The 18,256-nt window shown below is 52.6% G+C and overlaps 3 non-coding genes and 1 pseudogene across 3 annotated transcripts; all 4 read left to right on the forward strand.

Annotated features, from left to right (window-relative positions):
- The first annotated feature begins 7,766 nt into the window (after positions 1 to 7,766).
- Positions 7,767 to 7,961, forward strand: LOC113889234. The gene has a single exon (XR_003510182.1). It is a non-coding gene; the product is annotated as a U2 spliceosomal RNA (small nuclear RNA).
- Positions 7,962 to 12,189: 4,228 nt separating this feature from the next.
- LOC113889235 lies at positions 12,190 to 12,374 on the forward strand. Its single transcript, XR_003510183.1, has one exon. It is a non-coding gene; the product is annotated as a U2 spliceosomal RNA (small nuclear RNA).
- Positions 12,375 to 16,678: 4,304 nt separating this feature from the next.
- Positions 16,679 to 16,868, forward strand: LOC113889239. Its single transcript, XR_003510187.1, has one exon. It is a non-coding gene; the product is annotated as a U2 spliceosomal RNA (small nuclear RNA).
- A 665-nt stretch (positions 16,869 to 17,533) lies between these two features.
- On the forward strand, positions 17,534 to 18,212 carry LOC113889231 (annotated as a pseudogene).
- Positions 18,213 to 18,256: the final 44 nt, after the last annotated feature.

Genomic DNA, 18,256 nt, shown 5'->3' on the forward strand with positions numbered 1-18,256 from the left:
AATACTAGCTTGAAACTTCTGTTTCTATGCCCCCTCGCTATTGAGATCTCTGTAATTACTTCAGTATTTTGTTTTCTGTCTTCAAGAAGTTCCTGCTCAAAAGCACCGAATTCCACCTGGAATCGAGGTTAAAATAATGGCTTTCCACTCAGTGTGTCGGTTTGTACCGGGATTTCATTATCCAGGTGACTGACTGACAAGGAGAGGTCAGTGCCACTGACTGAGTTGTATTTTTCCTTAGAGTTCTGAAGAGAGGAGGGCCTAAATAAGGCCACTGTGTCTTTTGGATACACAAGGCAGGCTTTTGAGGTTAGCACAAGTTCAAATCATGAATAAGCCAGAACGAACGACTCTGCTGAGGATGAAGGAGGAGAGTGAAAAACTGGCTTAAAATTCAGTACTGGACTTCCTTCCTAGCCCAGTGATTAAGAATCCGCTTGCCAGTGTAGGGGATGGTTCAATTCCTGGTCCAGGAAGATTCCACATGCCCTGGGGCACTAAACCCCTTGGACACAACTACTGAGCCTGTACTCCAGAGCCCATAAACCACAATTAGAGAGTAGCCCCGCTGGCAACTAGAGAAGACTCTAGCATCGACGAAGACCCAGTGCAGTCAAAAATAAATAAGTTTAAAAAAAAAAAAAACCCTCAATAGTAAAAAACACTAAGGTCATGGACATCTGTCCCATCACTGCATTGCTAATTGAACGGGGGAATGTGGAAGCAGTGACAGATTTCCTCTTCTTTGGGCCCTAAAATCACTGAGGATGGGTGCCTGCAGCCAGGAAATCAGAAAATGATTGCTTCTTGGCAGGAACGCTATGACAACCTAGACAGCGTGTTAAAAAGCAAAGACATCACACTTTAATCGACAATGGTCCTATAGTCAAGGCTGTGGTCTTTCCCAGTAGTCATTTAGGGATGTGAGAGCTGGACTATAAAGGTGTCAGAGGCCGAAGAACTTTGGAACTGTGGTGCTGGAGAAGACTCCTGAGAGTCCCTTGGACCACAAGGAGATGAAACCAGTCCGTCGTAAGGAAATCAACCCTGAATTGTCCTTGGAAAGACTGATGCTGAAGCTGAAGCTCCAATACTTTGGCCACCTGAATGGGAAGAACCCATTCCCTGAAAAGACTGTGATTGCCGGGAAAGATTGAAGGCAGAGAAGGAAGACAGAGGATGAGATGGTTGGATGGCATCACCACATCAATGGACATGAGTTTGAGCAACTCCAGGCGATACCGAAGCACCGGGAAGTCTGGCAGGATGCAATCTAGCGGGGTCACAAAAGAGTAGGCAGGACTTAGCAACCAAACAAACACCACATCCTCTATGCCAGGACATTTTAGTAAATGGGTGTTTGGAGCAGGGAGTTGGAATAGAACCTTACTCCGTCCACTCCACCCGTTGACCTGGTATTGTAGTACCTGCAGGAATAGTGCACCCCTCTCAGGGAAAAGAGCAAGTATGAACAACAGGCTTCTTACATCTTTTCCAGTGTTTTCCTTGTTTTGCTCTGGGTACCTGTCTCGTGAAGGTTTCTGTTTTGTTTTACCAACGTGTGATTTTCTGTTGCCCTGTTGGGGCGGTTTACTTAGGAGTACTGTTTCTTGTGAGGGTCATATCCATGGACCAACATTATGCAAATTTTCCTTTAACTTTCAAACCACTGAAATACGGAGCTGTCCAGATCCTTTAGTATAGTTTTGTTTCTTTTTAATACGAGATTATTTCTTCTATCCTGTGGACAAGGCCCTGCTCCAACACTTAAACAGATCTCTGAAACTGTGTGGGTTTGCTGGAGTCCCCAGGGGAAGACTCTCAGCTCTAGGAATTTTTAAAATTCTCGGCTCCACCCAAGTGTATTTTCCCTAAAAGAAGAACTGAAGAACAGAAAGGTTAAGTAACTTGTGAAAGTCACCCAGCTAGAAATTAGCTGAAGTGGATCTGTGAACACTATCAGTTTCACAGATATTGATTCCTTCACAATCTTTGAAACTTCCTAGCTCCTCTCTTCTGGAGAAGGCAATGGCACCCACTCAGTACTCTTGCCTGGAAAATCCCATGGGCGGAGGAGCCTGGTGGGCTCCAATCCACGGGGTTGGGAAGAGTTGGACAGGATCTGAGCGGCTTCACTTTCACTTTTCACTTTCATGCATTGGAGAAGGAAATGGCAACCCCACTCAGTGTTCTTGCCTGGAGAATCCCAGGGACGGGGGAGCCTGTGGGCTGCGGTCTATGGGGTCGCACAGACCGGACACGACTGAACTGACGTAGCGGCAGCTCCTTTCTTCGGAGAAGGCAGTGGCACCCCACTCAGTACTCTTGCCTGGAAAATCCCATGGACGGAGGAGCCTGGTAGGCTGAAGTCCATGGGGTCGCTAAGAGTCAGACATGAATGAGCAACTTCACTTTCACTTTTCACACTGTCATGGGTTGGAGAAGGAAATGGTAACCCACTCCAGTGTTCTTGCCTGGAGAATCCCAGGGACGAGGGAGCCTGGTGGGGCTGCCGTCTGTGGGGTCACGCAGAGTCGGACACGACTGAAGCGACTTAGCAGCAGCAGCAGCAGCAGCTCCTCTCTCTCTTACATCTCCTGGGCCTCTCACCCAAGAGGGAACCTGTCACTTGATTAAAGATAAGAGACCTGAAACTGGCACTCTCTCCCCCATTCTTCATCCTTTGCCTTTGCCAGGAAAGGCGTTGATAAACAAATGGCAAGGAGGAGGTGGGACAGAGTGCGGGTGAAGGAAGGACCCAGTTTGTCAGGGCAACACCGGGGCCTGGCCCAGTCCAGTATCCTTTAAATGGGAATTCCAGTCCCCATCTCCACATCCAGCCTGGAGCCCATGGAACCTTCCTCCATTAATGACCATTTTGTTTCCTGGCAGCCTCATTCTGCAGCCCCTTGTCCACAAGATCACAGCCCAGGACAGAGTGCACTGGAGGATTTCCTAGAGAGAACATTCAAACCTTCTTACTTTGAGCGTTCATGGATGGAGTGCCTGCCAGGTTGAAGGCCTCAGTGAAATGGATCAGGACCTGCCCTCATAGAGTGAACATTATATTGAGAAGTAGAGAGAGGCAGACAGTGACTCAAGAGGGTCATTTCAGACAGTGACACAAGCCATTGAGGAAAATAAAACAGGGAAATGTTCTGGACAGTGATGGGGGGGAGAGCTACTTTACATGGAGGAGGGGGTTGCTCAATGAAGGCCTCTCCAATGGTGACATCAGAGGCAAGTTTAAGTGGCCAGGAGGGCAAGGTAGCATTCCAGACAGAAGGACAGACTAGCTGGGACTACCTACTTCTCCCCATTGGCTCCCTGACCTGGGTCAGATTCCAGCTGCTGAGAGGAGGGTCTTCCTCGGAGCTGTCTCCCCACCAGACTAAGCGCTGAGTCCAGAAGCTGGTTCTTCTCAGCCACATCTCCGCAGTGCCCAGCACTGTGCCTGCCACACAGCAGGCAATCAGGAAATCCTCCATGATTCATGATGGACTACATGATGGATTGACTAAATGTACTCAAGGTTTCTTTGAGTGTGGGAATGAAACACCCAGCCTTAGCCGGGAGTTTCCTGGTCTGGGGTCCCTGACACCTTGGGGGTGGGAGGGACACCTAAAAAACCCTGTACTTCCAGGCAAGGTCTGGTACTACTGAACCCTCAGACCTTTACTGGGGAAAGAGGGATTTCTTAGAGGAGAAAACAGACGCCATGGAGGGATGACCCTGGAGAGAGAGGCCCACCCTCAAGGCCTGGTGGGCTGAACCATGGGCTGGAGAGTCATCATGAGTCCTTGTCCTGACAACTGAACTGGCTTGGAAAAGCCTCCTCCCCCTTGGAGCCTTGGTTTCCTCAGCATGTAATGCGGGGCTTAGATGATTCCAGGTCCCTTTCCCCAGGACAACTCAGGCTCTGGAGTAGGGGAGGGTACAGGATGGGTGAGGCTCACCTAGGAAGCAGCTGAGGACATCCTTGTCCCCACTGCATCCCAACCGAGGACCTGCTGAGTGTACAACCGAAGGGAGGAGAGGAGTCTGCAGGAGGAGGGATGGGAGGGGGAGACGAGGTCCAAGATCAGCTTCCGCCAGGGAATGACAAAGACATGAATTTCAAATTCCCTCTTTGCTTCCTCAAGAATGTGTTGGAGAGGGAGTTCCCCAGTGGTCCAGGCTTAGAATTCTGTTCTTCCACTGTACAGGACACAGGTTACATCCCTGGTTTGGGAATAAGATGCCAAGGCCAAGAAAAGAAGGAATAAAATAGGGAAAACACAACCTATTACTTAGAATGTGAAAGAAAAACTGAGGGGGAGGGGCCCTTAGACACCCTTTTTGCCAGCCAGGGGCCCATTCAGAGGCAACTCATCCAAAACCAAGTCCCAGAGCCCAGGCCAGGGCAGCAAAGGAGCAGATGCTGCCCCCTGGTGGATGAGTCTCTCACTGCCTAATTCTGAAGCAAAGTGGTGTGGTGGTGGACAGGTTCCTTTCCCTCCTTCTGAGGTTTTTGTTGTTTCTTTTCTGGCCATGCCACCCAGCTTGTGGGATGTTAGATCCCCTACCGGGTACTGAGCCCTTCCCTTTGGCAGTGAAAGCATGGAGCCCTAACCACTGAACCGCCAGGGAATTCCCCTGGAGTCTTCTTTTCAGACAGGACGTTCACTGCAGTTTGAGGTTGGGAACGGAAAAACCACCCCTTTCGAGTGTTTTTTTGTAGAGGTGAGATGAGATGTAAATGAACATTTTCTGAGCAGGAGATCTGATTTCAGTGACATTTCTTATGCTTTTCCTGAGGGCCTAATAGCTGGTGCCGGGAAGGCAGAGGCCGGAGGAGGCTGGAGGATGGAGAAGGTTGTGAAGAGGCAGTTGCAGCAGGCTGTGGTCTCTTAGGAGACAGATCCACTCGGGGACAGATTCCAGCTGCCATCTTCACAGGACAGTGGCACCTGGGGAGATCTTGGCATCAAGAGGGGCATTGGGTGATCAGGAAGGAACAGCAGTCAGAGCCCAAGAGGGTGACAGGGCCATGGGAGCAACCGCCAACAGCTGCGAGGAGGGAGGAACAAGCCCACCAGAGAGAGACAGAGGTGAGCTGAGGGGAGAAAGCCCAGACTCTTGCTGTGCAGGGAACTCGCTGTCGGCCAGTTATCCGAGCTGAGGGACTCTTTAGAGCTTTCGCAACAGGGGCCAGTCCCCAGAGACCTTACATGTTTGATTCGGCTTTTTTAAACGTGTATTTACTCTCTGGCTGTTTGGGTCTTAGTTGTGACATACGGGCTCAGAGCACTCAGAGCAAGTATGCTGCCTTAGTTGCCTCGATGCGTGGGGGGGATCTCAGTTTTAGACCAGGAATCAAACCGTGTCCCCTGCACGGGGAGGCGCATACTTAACCACTGGACCACCGGGAAGTCCCTGATTCAGCTTTCTTGATTTCATAGATTTCTGTCAAGTCATCCATGATGTTGGCCCACACGAATGGTTGCATGCTCAAATTTGGGAGTTTGTCAGAATCATCTGGAGGACTTGATAAACACAGAGCTGGGGCTCCTTTCAAAATTTCTGATTCAGAAAACTTGAAGACTTTGTCAGACCCAGCCTAAGCACAGTATACATTGTCTCATTGGACCCTCATCCAGTCACTCAACACATATTCATCACAATCAAAGTATATTGAGAGCACTACCATAGGTGCCGAGAATAGACCAGCAACAGGGGATTCCCATCAAGGTGGAAAGACAATACAGCACTAATGACTGCATACTGGTGACCATACCTACATTCTATGTGTCCGCGTCCATATCTACACGTGTATCTATGCACGTGAGCATCATGGGTGTCAAGCCACTTGGCAGCCAGCAGAAATACAAGACCAGGGAGAGCGGGATGTGAAACAGGAGGCTCAGGGTGAGTAGCTGTAGATAGTTTGCAAAGACTTCAAATGGAAATCATTTCTATTTTACAGGCAAGAAGTACTTTCCCCAGGATATACTCATTAAGACATTCCGACGTGCTGCATTTCCTCGTGTAGCTCACAAGTACCCCTCATCAGAGAGGCATTTTTATCATTCACAATTAAAATATCAGGACTCCCGGTTTGAAAACCTCTGAGGCCCCAGTGGTTAGCAGGGTGCTTGAATGCAAATCCTAACTTCTTTCACATTAGGCAAGATGCTTAGCCTCTCAGCACTTCCATCTGTAACAGTGCTTTCAAGAATATGTGAGGCACACACATAACTGTTTTTGTTTTTGTTTTTAATCTGGCCACACTGTGTGACTTTTGGGATCCCAGTTCTCCAACCAAGGATGGAATGCAGACTCCCACACTGAAAGCGCTCAGGCATAACCCTGAACCACCAGGGAATTCCCCCCTACAGGTAAATGCAGATATTCTTAGGCATATAAAACATAAGAGAAGTGAGTGCAATTAAGTTTAATACGCCTTTAACTCAAGATATCTCAGACATTCTCTGGTGGTCCGTGGTTAGAGCTCCATGCTTTCAATGGCGGGGCAAGGGAAGTTTCCACCCCATCCCTCCTCAGGGTTCTTTGCAAACCCTCGGGCACACACCCACCCCTCCCCCTCTACAAACGAGATATCACAAAATATTTCATATGTAATTAATATCAACATTAGCAGAGATATGTTAGATTTTTAATACTGAGTCTTTGAAATCCCATGTGTGCTTTCCACTTGAAAGTGGAAACCTTTGAATTCTTGGTACCTCAGGATTCAGTGGTACCTCTGAATTCGGAGGAACCACCTGCCCAGCGTTCCCTGGCTGCATGTGGCTAGTGGCTGTGACAACTCAGATCAACAGAATGTTTCTTCTTGTTTTCAAGTCTCTAACTAGTGTCCGACTCTTTGAGACCCTGTGACCCGCCAAGGATCCTCTGTTCCACTCGATTTCCTAGGCGAAAAATACCGGAGTGGGTTGCAGTTTCCTCCTACAGGGGATCTTCGACCCAGGAGTGGAATCCAGGTTTCCTGTCTTGCAGGCGGATTCTTGACAATCTGAGCCATCAGCGAGGCCCACAGCTGAGGAGGAGGGGCAGGGAAAGGAGGTCCTAGGGCGGAGGGAGCTTTCGGTAGGAAGCCTGGGATCACGTTTTGGTTCGTAGAAGCACCGAAGGACAAGGGCGCTGGCGTTTGGAGTGAACCCCTTCCGCGGCCCGGCCCCGCCCTCCGCATCCCACACGCCCCCTCCCTTCCCCACTGTGGGCCATCCGCCTTCCGCCTGGCCGGGAAGCCCCCTCCACACAGCCGACCCTACGGAGCCCCTCTCTCCGCAGGCGGAGGCCTGTGTAACACACTGCAGTCCGGGCGAGTGAGTCTTGCGACCTTGTCTTCAGGAAAACTCTCGGCCACAGCTCTCGCACGGGTCCCTCTCGACGGCCACCCCGCACCCCCTTCCGGTCGGGTCTCTCCTCCCACTAGCCCAAGGAGGAGCTCCCCTGCCGCCGCCCGGAGGCCGTCCCCAGGGCGCTGCGGTCCCGCCGGAGCCACGCCTTCTTGGCGACAGAGGGCGGGGCATGCAGATTCGAGACGGCTCTTCCGCCCGAGAACCACAAAGCGCAGGCAGATGCGGGATTTCTCTTTTACAATGTGGAGAATCCAACTTCTGCCGAAGAGTCTGGTGTAGTGCCGCCATAGCACTGTCAACGAGGCAAGGAAGGGAGACCTGGAGGTGAGCGGGGACCCGGTCACACTGAGTGCAACATGCACGACAGCCGGACGGTGACGGCGCCGGGCGGTGGACACGCTTATCGCTTCTCGGCCTTTGGCTAAGATCAAGTGTTAGTATCTGTTCTTATCAGTTTAATATCTGATACGTCCTCTATCCGAGGACAATATATTAAATGGATTTTATGGCAGCAGGGAGTTGAATAGGAGCTTGCTCCGTCCACTCCACGCATCGACCTGGTATTTGCCAGTACCTCCAGGACACGGTGCACCCCTTGGGGACACTTACTGAGTACCCAAAGGCAGAAACTGGCCCTTTCTTGTAAAGGATTTGGCTATCTCAGGGAGTTTTCCAGGTTTGACTACATGCTTTGCAAGCCATCCTGAGGATTTGTAAGAGCAGAGTAAGTAAAGGAAGGTCCCAATGAGGGTAAAACGCCAAAACTGTGACTTAAAACTCACTTGCCGTATCCACTTCTTGAAGAGGGCCTCTATTTCATAACTTCGTTAAGTGCAGTCTTCTACTCTGCATTCTCACTCAGGGAGTGAGATCTTCTGTCTCTATCCACCTGCCCTGTCTCTTGATATCTCTAAGGTTATTTCTGTATTCATTTGTTTCTGCACTTCAGGCTTTCCGGCTTAAAGCCCCGAGAGGCCTCTTAGAGTCTAGGTTAAAAACGATGGGCTTTAACTCAGTCTGTGTGTTGGTTGTATTGGGATTTCATTTATACAGGTGACTGACTGACAGAGGTCAGGCCACTGAAGAAGTTGTATTATTACTTGGAGTTATTATCACTTAGAAGAGAAGAGGGCCTAAAGTAAGAGCCACTGTGTCTTTTGGATCACAAGGCAGGCTGTTCAGGGTCAGCACAAAGTTCAAAATCATGTATAAACCAGAACGACTTCCCCATATTATCTTCTTTCGTCCTTTCCCATTGACTCTGGCATTCGACCAAGATCTAGGTGCTGGGCGCTGATCTAAAGTGCACCGGATAGTGTGGTGGGGAAAGCAGCTGCCTGTGGGAATCTGCCCAGGCACCAGGGGACGATTGCACTCATCTCTCGTGCTAGTAAGGTTATGCTCAAAATCCTCCAAGCCAGGCTTCAGGAGCCCGTGAACTGAGAACTTCCAGATGTTTAAAGCTGAGTTTAGAAAAATGCAGAGGAACCAGAGATCAAGTCGCCAACATTCGCTGGATCCTAAGAGAAAGCAAGGGAAACCCAGAAATACCTCTACCTCTGTTTCATTGAGTCGGCTCAAGCCTTTGACTGCGTGGATCATAACAAACTGGAAAACTCTCAAGGAGATGGGAATACCAGACCATCTTACCTGTCTCCTGAGAAACCTGTGTGCGGGTCAAGAAAGCAACAGTTTACAACCTTCCACGAAACAAGTGACTGGTTCAAAATTGAGAAAGGAGTCCGACCAGGCTGGTTTCTTGTCACCCTGTCTATTTAACTTTTACGCGGAGCACGTCATGCGAAATGCCGGGCTGGATGAGTCACAAGCTGGAACCAAAGATCGCCGGGAGAAATATCAATAACCTCAGATCTGCGGATGATATCACTCTAATGGCAGAAAGGGACGAGAAACTAAAGAGCCTCTTGCTGAAGGGTGAAGGAGGAGAGTGAAAGAGCTGGCTTAAAACTCAACATTGGACTTCCCTGGTGGCCCAGCGGTTAAGAATCTGCTTGCCAATGCAGGGGACATGTGTTCAATCCCTGGTCCAGGAAGATGCCACAGGCCACGGGGCAACGAAGCCCCTGCGGCACAACTACTGAAGCCCGCACTCTAGAGCCCATAAGCCACAAGTAGAGAGTAGCCGGCGCTCGCAACTAGAGAAGGCCTGCATGTGTCAACAAGGACCCAGTGCAGCCAAAAGTAAACCCATAAATAATTTGGAAGAAAAAACACCTCAGTGTTAAAAAGAAGAACGAGAGAAAACAAACACTAAGATCATGACATCTGGTCCCATCACTTCCTGGCAAATAGAAAGGGAAATGTGGAAACAGTGACAGATTTCCTCTTCTTGGGCTCTAAAATCACCGAGGATGGTGACTGCAGCCAGGAAATCAGAAGACGATTGCTTCTTGGCAGGAAAGCTGTGACAAACCTAGACAGTGTGTTAAAAAGCAAAGGCATCACTTGGTCAACAGAAGCCCGTACAATCAAGGCTGTGGTCTTTCCAGTAGTCGTGTACGGGTGTGAGAGCTGGACCATAAAGAAGGCAGAGGCCGAAGAACTGATGCTCTGGAACTGTGGTGCAGGAGAAGACGCCTGAGCGTCCCTTGGACTGCAAGGAGATCAAACCAGTCCACCTTAAAGGAAGTCAACCCTGAATTCTCCTTGGAAGGACTGGTGCTGAAGCTGAAGCTCCGATACTATGGCCACCCGATGCGAAGAGCTGACTCCTTGGAAAAGATCCTGATGCTGGGAGAGATTGAAGGCAGAAGGAGTAGAGGGTGACAGAGGATGAGAGGGTAGGGTGGCATCACCGGTTCACTGGACATGACCTTGGAAAATCTCTGGGAGATGGTGAGGGACAGAGAACCCTGGTGTGCTGCAGTCCGTGGGTCAAGGAAGAGTTGACACGACTTGGCACTGAACAATAAGAACAGTTTCGGGCTAAGCGGGGTGTGAGAGGAGGGTTGGGTGGAGGGCGGAGAGGGATAAGGCCTGGAGCAAGTGGGGTGTGGGTAAGCGGAGTTAAAAAAGCATGTCCATATTTACGTGTGTGTGTGTGTGTGTGTGTGTGTGTGTGTGTGCATTTGTATATGACATGTCTGTCTGGCGCTAGATACTCACAAACTCAAAAACCATCTTGGGGCACAGAGGGGCGCCTCTGGTGGCAGAGGGAGGGGGATGGCTGAAACGGGCCCACGTTAGGTTTTCTTAGAACCGAGATTCCCACCAGGAGATGACGGCTCAGAGAAGTGTCTGGCAAAGTCAACTGTTTCTCCCTAGTGTTTGCTAGTTGAGGGCTGACTCCTGCCAGGCATGTCCAGAGGGGGCCTCCGAGCTAATCTGGCCGGCACGTTATTAGGGTTCCCTGAGAAGGTGTGAAACAGATCACCCCCCGTCCCACCCTCTCCCTCCCACAGGAGAGAGGGAAAACCCAGGGCGGCAGGGAGTCACGGAGCCAGGAGCCGAGGCAGGGTCAGGCGAGGCCGTGACCCCAGGTGCCACCCACCCTTATAGAAACGCTATAAGTTTGTGGGCCTGGCGCCAGCAAACCGGCGCGTGTGTCGCCAGCAACCCTGCGCCCCTCCAAGTCGCCTTCCTCTTCTGGTGGCTTCCCCCTCGGAGGCACCATCAGTGAGCGGGGCCTGTGCTCCAGGACCGGGCGAGGTCTTGGGACACGGTGGTCAACCCCGCAGGTCGGCTGCCTGCTAGCCGTGTGACCCAGGCAAGTTTCTTAGCCTCTCTGGTCTCGTTGATCACGACAGTGAAACGAGGATGATAACGGCGTTCAATCCTCTCTAGGGTGTCCAGTAGCCAAGTGGGTGTGATCATAGCAAGAATGCAGGGCAGTGACTGCCAGGTGGCTGTCCTGCGGGGCAGTCCCCGGGTGGGGGGTGGGGGTCTTTCCCCTCAGGTCTGACAGAACTAGAGAGTCGGTCAGGGGAGGGCCGACTGTGCTAGTTTCACAGAACCTGCAGCTCTCTAGGGCTTTGCGGAGACCGGAGAAAAGACAAGACGCCCGCCTGGTGATGTGAAAGTCGCTCAGTCGTGTCCGACTCTTTGCCATCCCATGGACTGTAGTCTACCAGGCTCCTCTGTCCGTGGAATTCTCCAGGCAAGAATACTGGGGTGGGTAGCCGTTCCCTTCTGCAGGGATCTTCCCTACCCAGGGATGGACTCCAGGTCTCCCACAGATCCCCTGCAGGCAGATTTCACCACCAGGGAAGCCCAACGGTACTGGAGCGAGGTAGCCTATCCCTTCTCCCGGGGATCTTCCCGACCCAGGAAATCGAACTGGGGTCGCCTGAATTGGAGGCAGATTCTTTACCGGCTGAGCTACCGTCCCAGGGTCTCAGTTAAGGAGCCTGGCCGGGACCGTGGGAAGGAGTCTGGTGTCTGGCGGCCTGGGGCTCACGCGGCTCCCCCGGATGCACAGCCACCGACCCGGGCTCACTCGGGCTTCGGGAGCACCCGGACCGTTCTTGTCCTGCAGCTCCCGCGCCCCAAGCACAGTCCCCCTGCCTTCGGACCGGAGCTGGCACCTGTGATGCATGGGCAGAGCCTGAGGATGCTGGCCGCGCCCTCAGGGTGGAGGAGGGTGGGTCATGCACATAGAGAGTCATTGTCCCGGGAAGGATGGGGGCCAGGGAGCCAGAAGAGATGTGAGAATTGACCAGAATGTGGAGAACAAGTTGTTTCACTGGTCTGGAGCGGACATGGGCTAGAGAGCCAGGAATGTTGACTGACGACTGACGGGTAGGTTGCTCACGGTGAGCTGAATGGAGAGGAGGGGAGGATGGTGGCTGCCACCTGAAAGAGCACCATTGCTTCTCCGCCTTTTGGCTGAGATCGAGTGTCGTATCTGTTCTTTACCGGCTTAACATCTGATACCTCCTCTATCTGGGAACAATACTGTTAAGGGAGTTTTGGGGGCAAGCAGTTGGCATCGGAGCCTGCTCTGTGTTGCAGCACTTCCCAGGAATGGTGCATTCTCTCTGAGGACAAAACCGGCACCCCCAAATGGTAGACTTGTTTCTTTTCTGGCCTTTCTCCTCGGAAGATTTCTCTTCTCTTTTGTGTTTTTCACTTGGGCTGTGGGGTTTGTGTGGCTTTCCCCCTGTCTTTGTTTTGTTTTCTTTTAGGCTGATTTTGATTCTTTCAGTTTGATTCAATTGCTTAGTTGTGCTTGGCTTTTCCCTGTCTATTTCCTGTGGTGACCCAAGGGCGAAAGAGCAGATAAAACCTACGAGAGTCTTCTTGGAATGCAGGAACAGAAAAACCAGACCATTATCGGCCTTTCCTTCCCCCATGTTGTAACCATTAATGGATTTCAGGTCCTCGTGAGCAGTATAACCTGTCTCCCCTCCTACCGCATAGGGAGAAGATATTTGCCTCACTGTTCCCTCCAACCCAGTGACCCGCAAGACCCCTATCCCACTCTGTGTACCCTGGGTATAAAAGTGGACTGCGGACTCCTGCTCAACGTCGGGTCTCTCTTGAGCCGGCCCACTGTTCTAACAGCGTCTCCCATTCTAATAAACGTTATTTCCCTCTCATTTTGTCTCATGTCTGGAAATTCTTTTCCAACCTGCGCCCGGGCCGCGACACTTCCCTGTTCATCACTAACTCCCAGAGCTTGCTCAAACTCGTGTGGCTGATGCCATCCAACCATCTATCTCATCTTCTAGCCTCCCTTTCTCCTTCTGCCTTCGATCTTTCCCAGCGTGAGGTCTTTTCTAAAGAGTCAATCGTTTGATTCTTTAACCTTTAGGTTTCATTTAGGAAGCTTCCCCCCGCCACCATCACCACCCCCCCACCCCCGCCATCCGCCCCTTGTTTTTTTTTTTTTTTAATCTGCAGACGCTGGTTTCTGGAACGGTCTTTTCTATTGTGCCATAGGAGTGAGTTGTTCCTGTCTGAACTTTTGGTCTTTTCCTGTGTGCTTTGTACAGAAGGCGCTGTCCTAAACTCACAGGCAACAGGATTTTGGAAGCCCCGACACTCAGGTCTGAAGCGATCAGGGTGAGATCAGGCTCGATCCTCCTCTCTCGTGCTTCGCACCCAGCTCTTCTGTCCCCAAGCTCCTCACAGGCTGAAACTCGGTTATCTGCCAGATCTCCCATATATTGGCTGCCGTTTGTTTCTGGTTGAAACTCGGGTCCCAGAGAGGACGGCGGACTAATGCTCCAATAACTTTCTGGGTCTAGAGGAGGGCTCCGGCCTGGGTAGAGGAGGGAAGCGGAGGGCCGTGCTGGTTCCCCCCGGAGAAGCTGAAGCCAGCCGGCCCAGTCTGGGATACGGAAGCAGTCCTGGGATGGCCAGCGTTGCGGGGTGGGGGTGGGGGATGCGGATCTCTTCTTTGGTAGAGCCCACAGTGGGTAGGGTCAGATCAGCCCTCCTGTGAGCCGACCAAAGATGCTTTTAACAGTCTCGCGGGTCTCGGCGGGTCAGGGGTGCAGGCCACGGCCCTCCTTCCCCCAGCGAAAACCCTTGCTTTGCAACCTCTGCGTTCTCCCCACGCTCTTGCCAAGAGCCTCCCAGAGGCCCTTGCCTCCAGGTTCGCCCCCGACTGTGGACATGACCGGCCAGAAATACCACCCGACGTGGCCCGCAAGAGAAACCTTAACCCCTCCGATGTAGGCGTAGGGATTGAAAGGCCTTCCTGACTCGGCTGGCTTCCTGTCTGTTCTTCGCACCTTCTCACTGCATTGGGTGTGTCCGGGTAGGGACCCCGAGCCACACGGGAGAGGCCTGGAGCCCTGAGGAGGTCACACCAGGTGGGAGATCATACCAGTCGTCCACCTCCCAACAGTTCCCTCGAGAGCTTCCCAGGTGGCGCAGTGGCAAAGACTCCGCCTGCCAGTGCGGGAGACGCAGGAGACGCGGGTTCGATCCCTGGGTCGGGAAGATCCCCTGGAGTAGGAAACGAAACGGCAACGCGCTGCAGTTACTCGCCTGGAAAATTTCCATGGACAGAGGAGCCTGGCAGGCTACCGTCCACGGGGTCGCAAAGAGTCGCACGGGACTGAGCGACTGAGCACACACAGGGTCCCTTCCTCAACACAACCGGCGGGGGTGGGGTCCCGGCCATTCGGCTCCTGGGCGGGACACGTCCGGGGCCGGGGAACAGGAGCGGTGTCTGGCCCTGGGACCCAGCACAGGCCCTGGTGGGTCGAGTCTCGGTGGTTAATGACCGGTTGTCAGAACCGGTGGTGAAGGCGGCCAGCCCGGACCCCAGCTCCGACACTCACATCTGTGTACTCTCAGGCAAACCCATGTCCCAGGGTAAAGGCAGGCGCCTTCTCGACTCGGCCTCCTGGTCGGGCAGAAGGTCGGTCCACTCCATAGTGCCCGTCACTTCGGAACCGGCATCCGTTCTCCGGAGAAAGGTCATACCTGTAAGGGATTCCTACTTGCCTTGAAGGGTCACCTCTCAGTGTCGGGCTCTGTCTGATTGGGTGTACCACCCACCGTCTGCATGGACGGGATCGGTCAACCCGTGGCCTCGAGTATCAAAGGTGGTTAGGGCTGTGAGCTCTGCTACATTTTAAAGGCAAGTCCAGGCCTATGACTCCAAAATGCACATGGGACGCCGTTGAGGCTTACAGGTGGCAATCTCAAACAGGTGGTATGAAGGGAAAACTCGCTCATTCACACTGTGCTCCAGAGGAAGGTGGGGCGGGTGGTCAAGAATCTGCCTGCCGACGCGGAGACGCAAGAGGCGCGGGTTCCATTCGTGCGCGTGGGGAAATGCCCTGGAGGAGGAACAGGAAATGGCAACCCGCTCCAGGATTCTTGCCTGGAAAATTCCATGGACAGAGGAGCTTGGCGGGCTACAGTCCACGGGGTCGCCAAGAGTCGGGCGCGACTGAACACGACCACCCAACCCCGGGAAAGTATCCCCCGGCTGGACGACGTAGATGTTGAGGGAGAAGAAGAAGAAGACCTAGAGGAAGAGTTAGGAAATGACTTCATAAGTCCTTTCGACTCAAAATGTGAAAGATATCTTTTTTAAATCGATAAATATGACGATATAAAACGGAACCTTTAAACAATGCAATCATCATCACTTTAAGCAAAGCCCAACCGAAAAGCCGGCAGGAATAGGGAAGAGGGTCGAAGACCACCGACAGGGAGGTTACTAATAAGCTCACAGAGAGAAAATGTTAAAGGCTTCTCTGAAACAGGATGGGACGCTCAACTTTATTTACCCACGAGAGAAAACCGCATATCCGAGCTAGGCCGAGGTACCGTTTTCACCTGAGAGATCCACCCCTCGCGCTTTCCCCACCCTCCACCGAAAAAGCATTCCCAAGGCTGATGCCACGCGGGGTTGTTGCGAGGCTGGGGGACGAGGCGCTGCCGGAGAACGCTTGCCCTGCTCTTCCAGTCACCGTCCCTGATCTCCCGAGCTTCAGGGCTCCGTTGCGGCGAGGGTGGCCGGGACCGCCACGGCCCCGCACCGCCGTGAGGGCACAAGGGGCACCCGAGCGGCCTCCGCAGAGCGCTGTGCCCCGGGGCCGGGCGCCCTTCGCAGACCCTTCAGTCCGTGCACCCCGACTGGAGCAAATTCCGCGGGAGCGCATCACGCACTGAGAAGCGGAGCTGCCAAGTGATCGCGACGGGCACTGTTCGATTCCAACGACCGTCCCCCAGGACATCCCTTGTCAGGACGCATCCCCCAACCCCCACCCCCACCCCCACCCCGCCGCCCCAGGGGACCCGAACTGTGGGGCAGAAGACGGGCGGGAGAACACGGACGCGAGCAGAGCGGCCGGGAGCAAGGAGGGGCGAGGGGGTGTGGTGCTGGCCGTTAGAGCCGCGGTAACCGTGACGGGTGTCGGGCACTAGCTCAGCGTGTAGGAGGCAATGGTTGCGAGTGCAGCGCGAGCCGGGGAATGAGCGACAAAAGCGAGTTCTTGATTTCTGGGGCTCGGTCCGTGAGAGCTGCTTCCGTGTCAGCGCTTCCCCCGCGGTCTCCGGCAGCCGCCCCTGGGTCGGGAGGCGGGCTCCGGGCGCGAGGAGGCGGTCCGGAGGGTGGAGTCCGCCCGCGGTAGCCCCGCCCCCTCGGGCGGCAGAAGGCGGAGCATGCAGATGAAGAAATGGCTGTTCGGCGCGGGAATGGCGGAGCAATTAAGGACCTAGAACTTGTCCTTTCAAAGGTAGAGGACAAAAAAGGCCTGCACAGGAGTCCGCTGACAGCACTGTCAACGACGCAAAAGGAATCAGACAGGGAGTGTGGTTCAGGGCGCTCACCGTGGGTTGAATGGGGATGGAGCGAGGGCGGCTGCGGCCAGGCTGAGGCAACCGGTATCGCTTTCTCGGCCTTTTGGCTAAGATCAAGTGTAGTATCTGTTCTTATCAGTTTAATATCTGATACGTCCTCTATCCGAGGACAATATATTAAATGGATTTTGGAGCAGGGAGTTGGAATAGGAGCTTGCTCCGTCCACTCCACGCATCGACCTGGTATTGCAGTACTTCCAGGACGGTGCACCCCCCTCGGGGGCAAATCAATCTTGGTACGAAAAGAGCAGACAGTCTGTCGTAAGGCTTGAGAGCCTATAGGAACAGTGAGACGAGGAAGTGCAGCTTGCTGGCCTTTGTTGTGCTTCGCTTGTGTAAATTTTTATGGCCTTTGCGCTTGGGCGGTTTTTTTCTTTACTCCTTGTGTTGTGGAGTGTTTTCCCGCTTTGGTTTGTTAGTCTTTAGAGGCGAGCGTTCTGTGCCCGGTGGGTTTTCAGAGGGTATGTCGTTTTTTTTCGCCTTCTCCTCGTTGTTTTATTGCTGCATGAGAGCCGGGAGACTCTTGGCTGGGAGGCTTCCGGGAGTAAACGCGGCCTTACACAGATAAGCGTTCGCAGCAAAGTGTTTCTACCACCAGCGGTCCCGTAAAGAGTCTGCTCTCTTTTACAGGTATATGCATTTGCACTTTTGGCCCGAGACTATATAAGTAAGACCCCGAAGTGTGGCCGCAGCAGCTTTCCTTTTTGAAGGAGCCTGTGTTCAGTAACTTGTTCTTACTACAGGCATTTTTGAAGGAGCCCGCAGTTCAGTGACACTCCATCGACACGCTTGGAGGAGGAGGGGGAAGGGACGTTCGGTTCAGCTGAGGCCCTTAGCCGCAGACCCTCCAGCGAGGGCTCAGGGGCAACAAAAGTGGCTCTTAAGTGCAGCACATGCATCTGGAAGCAACTCAAAGGATTTACAGGTAATGCCCGAAAGCAAGCAGTAGTTGGTATACATTTAGTGAGGGAGAGAGCATTTCCTTCTCCCACTGCTGAGATGGCGGAAGCTAGTCGAATTCCTCAGTATGAAAAGGAATACGCGGAAGGTATTAACTAGCCAGTGAGGGTCCTGGGGAAAATGAAAGGGAGCACCACCAAATACTGACCTGGAACAAGGATTCCAAGAGGGAGGTTTTAAATGCTCGTGTGATTACGTGAAGTGCTCGTGTTCCTGAGAGAATTATTGTAGCAGGAAGTAAGACATTCCATTTTCAAGGCCAACCGATCTTGACCTTATACAGTGAACTCCCTTCAAAACCTCTGGCACATAAAATACCACCTCGTGTGCTTTCGCTAAGTGAAAGACAGCTAGAATTTTTCTGGGTTAGAAAGACTCCAACCCCTCAAATGAAGAAATCGGTGCAGCTGACAGACTAAAAAGAGCGCGCTGGCTGTTCACCAAATGGAACAGCCGGTCAGAACGGACTCCATGTATGAGCAGACATTCAAATAGAGATACAACATGGACGGAACTTCAGGTGACTTAACAGAACAGAGAACGTGCTGAAGGAGAAATGGCCATGTATTCAATACTGTAGCATTCTGGCTTATTAAATAATAGCTCTGGTTTCTCCGCTGGAAGTAACCTCAACGCTCAAAATA

Source organism: Bos indicus x Bos taurus, unplaced genomic scaffold (assembly GCF_003369695.1).
Source record: "Bos indicus x Bos taurus breed Angus x Brahman F1 hybrid unplaced genomic scaffold, Bos_hybrid_MaternalHap_v2.0 tig00011632_arrow_arrow_obj, whole genome shotgun sequence".
Lineage (NCBI taxonomy): Eukaryota > Metazoa > Chordata > Mammalia > Artiodactyla > Bovidae > Bos > Bos indicus x Bos taurus.